At 34.5% G+C, this 5,830-nt stretch overlaps 1 non-coding gene and 1 pseudogene across 1 annotated transcript; one reads left to right on the top strand and one right to left on the bottom strand.

Moving 5' to 3' along the window:
• Positions 1–2,787: 2,787 nt before the first annotated feature.
• LOC142611462 (small nucleolar RNA R71) lies at positions 2,788–2,894 on the bottom strand. The gene has a single exon (XR_012840046.1). It is a non-coding gene; the product is annotated as a small nucleolar RNA R71 (small nucleolar RNA).
• A 49-nt stretch (positions 2,895–2,943) lies between these two features.
• On the top strand, positions 2,944–5,561 carry LOC142608976 (uncharacterized; annotated as a pseudogene).
• The last annotated feature ends 269 nt before the right edge of the window (positions 5,562–5,830 follow it).

Here is a 5,830-nt window from a genome sequence, read left to right as displayed (position 1 = left end):
ATTAATTGGTTAATTCATCACAAGGGGTCAATACATTCTTGGCCTATCACTATGCATACTGGAAAGTACGCATGAGAGCTTTCTTGCAGTCTTTAGATGTGAAAGTGTGGCAAGCTGTGGAGATAGGCTGGACCAAGCTGAAGGAAGCGCTGGCTGAATGGGATGATGCGAAGATCAAGGTGGCAAACTTCAACAGCAGGGCATTGAATGCCTTATTTAGTGCAATAACAAATGAGGAGTTCAAGAAGATATCCTCCACTTAAACTGCGAAGGAACCAAGTCTGTCAAGGATTCGAAGCTACAGAGGCTCACTACAAGCTTCAAAGAGATCAAGATGAAGGAGGATGAGTCGTTTGATGAGTTCTATGCCAAGCTCAAGGACATAGTAAACTCAGCCTTTAATCTTGGAAAAACCATTCGTGAGCCCAAGATTGTGAGAAAGGTGCTTAGATCTCTACCCGAGAGATTTCATGCCAAGATCACCGCTATTAAGGAATCAAAGGACATTGACAAAATTCCTTTGACAGAGCTGGTTGGTAATCTGAAGACCCATGAGTTAGGTTTGACGAGGATTGGTAAATCTAGTAAGGGAAAGAGCATGACACTGAAGGCCAAGAGCAGTGACATGGATGAGTCAGTAAGGGAAAGAGCATGGCATTGAAGGCCAAGAGCAGTGACATGGATGAGTCTTTCGACGATGAAGATTCTAAAATGATGTCCTACATCACCAGACAATTCATGAAGTTCATGAAGAATGCCAATGCAAAGGGCTTCGATAAGGACCGTAGGCAATTGATAATAGCTTAATTTTACATATTTATATCATTATTAGAAAAGCATTATCATAATTATTTTAAGTTAATTCATGCATTTTATAGTTGATTTTGGAATAATGCTAAATAATTAATTTTTTTGCTTAATTGAATTTTAATACGTGAATTTGTCTTTTGTCGGATAATGAAATTAAATAAGTGGATTTGTGCAAAGAAGAAGGCCAGTGGACTTTAATTTTACAAGGGCCATGATAAAGTCAAAGAAGGCCAACCCAATTAAATTCAAGTCCAATTTGAGCAAGGAATCAAAGGAAATTTGCACCTAATATAAGCCCAATTCAGATTAGGATTCCAGCTTGCGCACTAGTTAGTATTTGGAGCATAAATTTTGGCTCAGATGTCCAATCTAGATGATTCAAGTTGGTTTGGAAATCTAACCTAAAGAGCTACAATTTGTTAGTTTACCAAAAGTCCGAATTATGAAGTTAAATGGGCCAAAAATGTCAGTTAAGTGAAGCCTAAAACCTGGGATTTTCACCGAACGGGAATTCAACTTGTAATAGGATTCCTTGACCTATTTAAAGGCTCTTTTGTAGGTTTTCTTCAAGTTTCTTTATATTTTTTACAATTTTATTTGTGTTATGGCTTGCTAGAAGCCTTGCTAAGGTAAATGGTGAAACCCAACTGTTTATTGGTATGTTCTTAACAATTATTTATTGGTTTTAATGCTTATGTTTTTATGTTTTTGATTGTTTTACTCATCTAGAAAAGTGTTTAGTTATGTATAATCCTTTGATTTATCGTAAACTCCGGGCACGTTAAATGCTTAGTATTCCCTGTGAACTAATTCACTAGTTTTGTTTTGCCTAAAATCAATCAATTGCATGAAACTACCTTAGATAATTAATTCTTGAGTTTTTATTGTTAAATCATCCGACTAAGATCATCCTTCATATGAATTTTAGTTGAGTTATAAAATAAATATTGTTAAGGCTACCAATAGATGTGTTGTGTGTGGATCCCTAAACCTTAGCGCTTTTATATATTGTTATTTATTTCTCAATTTAAATTACCTTTACTAAAATATCAAAAATCTCTTTAGTTAAACTTTATTGTTTTAGTTTTATTCTATTATGGTTTGCTAATCAATTCCCTTTTCCCTGTGGACTTAACCTCAGACTTTCCGAGTTATTACTTCGCAACAATCCTGCACTTGGGAGCATTATTTAAGTCGCAACAAGTTTTTGGCGTCGTTGCCAGGGAATTAGGCGATTAGAGAAGTGTTCCACTTTGTTTGGAGAGGTTTTCGGCATTGAATTTCTTCACATATTTGGTAATATCTCTCCAACTCTTTTCTTTTTTTAAGTAGTTTGGCTTTTGTTAAGAGTTTTTCTTTTATTTTTACTTCTCTTTATTGTTAAAGGTTTTTGTTTTACTTTATTTTGTTTTTCTTTTTTCTTTCTTGGTTTAATATTGCATGCATGTTTGGTGTCATGATAGTGATAATCGCTTGGTTAGAATTGATTCTAATAATTTGTTTGCCAATTTATCTTATTCTTTCACACTTTCTAACACACTTGATATCATGGCGGACTTAGAGAGTAATGATGGTGATAAGAATATTTTAAATAATGAAAACTTCCATGCACACCAACCCATTAGAAATCTCAGGGATTATTTGCAACCTACTAGGAGTAGTACACCATCATGCATCATTTTTCCAACTAATGCAAATAATTTTAATTTTGAGCCCGGTATGATTTCATTACTTCCTAAATTTCATGGCTTAGATTCTGAAAATCCTTACCTACACTTTAAGGAATTTGAGGAGGTGTGTTCTACCTTCCATGACCAATCTTGTAATGAAGAGACCATTAGGTTGAAGTTGTTCCCTTTTTCTCTTAAAGACAAGGCAAAAACTTGGATTAATTCTTTGAGACCTAGGTCAATTGGTATTTGGCAAGAGATGCAAACTGAATTTTTAAAGAATTTTTTTCCAATTTATAGGACTAATGCACTTAAAAGACAAATAATAAATTTTTCACAAAAAGATAATGAGACATTTTATCAATGTTGGGAAAGATTTAATGATTTGCTTAATGCTTGTCCATGTCATGGCTATGAAACTTGGTGTATAATTAGTTTTTTCTATGAAAGATTAACTCCAAAGATGCGCCAATTTGTAGAAATGATGTGCAGTGGAGAATATTTGAATAAAGATCCCAATGAGGGTTTTGATTATTTTGATCTCTTAGCTGAGAATGCCCAATCTTGGGATACCACTGATAGGTCTAGAGCATCCACCAACCCCTTTGGGGGTGGTAAGTACCAACTTAGGGAAGACGATAACCTTAGTGCTAGGGTGGCTAGTCTAACTAGGAAGCTTGAAGCCATGGAATTAAGGAAGGGCAATGGAATCAATATTGTGCCTAAAATTGATGAGGTTTGTAGAATTTGTGAGACCATGGAACACCCTACCAATGAATGTCCTACAATTCCAGCTTTTAAAGAGGTGCTGCATGATCAAGCAAATGCTATGAACATGGTGAAAAAACCATACCCTTCCCCCTAATCAGAGACATACAATTCAGGATGGAGGAATCACTCAAATTTTAGTTGGAGGAATGATAATGTGGTTGCATCTCCTATACATGGTTCTTCAAATTTTGTCCCCTATAATCCCTTTCCAAAGAAGAGTCTTGAGGACACCTTGCAACAATTCATGCAGACTCAATCCACCATTAATAATCAGACCTCACAAGCCATAAATGACATTAGGAGCACTCTTACGAAATTGACCACATCCATGAGCACAATAGAAAAGGGTAAGTTTCCATCTCAACCACAACCAAACCCCCAAGGTAAATTTTGTGTTGATGATTGTAGTTATTCTGAAAAATAAAGTGAGTCAAGTTAAATCTGTAACTACTCTTCGTAGTGGAAAAATCATTAAGAAAGATATTCCTAAAAGCAATAAGCATGATGAATCTTCCAAAATAAAGAGTAGTGATGAAGTCCTTGACCCTAAATCTAATGAAATTGAATGGTGTCTTATCCCTACTCCCTTTTCCCAAAGGTTGATTCCACCTCAAAAAGTGAATCAAAATTTTTAAATCCTTGAAGTGCTTAAGCAAGTTAAAGTGAACATTCCTCTTTTGGATGCCATAAAGCAAATTCCATCATATGCTAAATTTTTGAAAGATTTGTGTATTGTTAAGCGTAAGCATAATGTACATAAGAAGGCATTTTTGATTGAACAAGTTAGTGCAATCATTCAAAACAATAAACCTCCAAAGTTTAAAGATCTAGGTTGTCCCACTATTTCATGTGTGATTGGTAATTCAAAAATAGAGAGAGCTGTGCTTGATCTTGGGGAAAGTGTGAATCTTTTGCCATATTCAGTGTATGAGCAATTAGGTCTAGGCGAGTTAAAACCCACTTCCATAATTTTACAACTTGCCGATCGATCTGTGATTGTTCCTAAGGATGTTGTTGAGGATGTTTTGGTTCAAGTGGACAAATTTTATTTTCCTATTGACTTTATTATTTTGGACATGCATCCTGTTTTTAATGCTAATTCTCAAATATCTGTGATTTTAGGATGCCCATTTCTTGCAACTTCTAATGCATTGATAAATTGTAGAAGTGGAGTCTTAAAATTATCTTTTGTGAATATGACCCTTAAGCTTAACATTCTTAATAATTGTAAGGAAACTAGGGATGAAGAGGATGTGCATGAATTTAACTTGATTGAAACAATTGTTCAAGACCAAACATTAGAAACTTTTTTTGTCAATTCATGTGATTTTAACTTTGATGAGAATTCCAAAATTGCATTCATTCATTGTCTCTTGGAATCTACTCAGGAATTGGAAGTGATCAATTGGAAATTGAAATATGAGGGGTTGCCGCATTGTGAGATAAAGTTGTTGCCATCTAGTGAGCAAGTACCAAAATTGGAGTTGAAGCCCTTGCCCGTTGAGCTCAAGTATGCTTTTCTAGGAACTGATGAGACTTTTCCTGTGGCAATATCTTCTAAACTTGACTCTTTGCAAGAAGGTAAGTTATTAAATGTTTTGAGAAAAGATAAAAGTGCCATAGGATGGAACATAGCTGACATTAAAGGAATTAGCCCATTGGTTTGTACTTATAGGATTTATTTAAAGGACACTGACAAACCATCTAGGGAGACTAAACAAATTTTGAAAAAAGACAGTTAACCCAAATTGTAAAGATTGGTCTTTGAGGTTGAATGATGCACTTTGGGCGTATTGCAGTGCCTATAAAAATATTCTCGGTATGTCTTTCTATAGACTTGTTTATGGTAAAACTTGTCACTTGCCTGTGGAATTGGAACATAAATCATATTGGGCAATAAAGATGTTTAAGTTTAACTTAGACAAGGCTAGTTCATTGAGAAAATTGCAATTGAATGAGTTGGAAGAAATTCGGCATGATGCATATGAGAATTCTAGGATTTCTAAATAAAGAATGAAGGTTTTTCATGACAAACAAATTTTAAGGAAATCTTTTGAACCATCTCAAAAAGTTCTTTTGTATAATTCTAGATTACATTTGTTCCCCAGAAAATTGAGATCTAGATGGACTGGACCTTTCATTGTTAAAAATGTTTTCCCCCATGGTGCCATAGAAATTGAAAATCCTAAGAATGGTAACATATTTAAAGTGAATGGACAACGTCTTAAGCCATTTCTTGAGAATTTTTCACAAGAGGAGGAATCCATTAATTTGGAGGATCCCATTTATCAAGACTTGCCAAGCAATTAGCATTAGTATTTGTGTCGTAGTTTAGATTTTTTTTCTTTTTATTATTTTTGTTGTTTTGTTTTCTAACCCCTTTTGCAGGTGTTAAAGTTTTTTTTTTTCTATTCATTTATGTTCATCTCTTCAAGGTACTCTCTGTACTCTGTACTCTTTCTTGTTTTTCCTTGTTATCATTGAGGACAATGTAAGTTTTAGGTTGAGGGGAGGAGCTTGAGATGATTTGCATTTGGTTTTATTTTATGTTAAATTTTTTTTATTGGGTTGTTTTTAGG

Source organism: Castanea sativa, chromosome 9, assembly GCF_040712315.1.
Source record: "Castanea sativa cultivar Marrone di Chiusa Pesio chromosome 9, ASM4071231v1".
In the NCBI taxonomy this organism is placed as follows: domain Eukaryota; kingdom Viridiplantae; phylum Streptophyta; class Magnoliopsida; order Fagales; family Fagaceae; genus Castanea; species Castanea sativa.
Note: the sequence above shows the minus strand (reverse complement) of the source record. Positions and strands in the feature narration are given on the sequence as shown.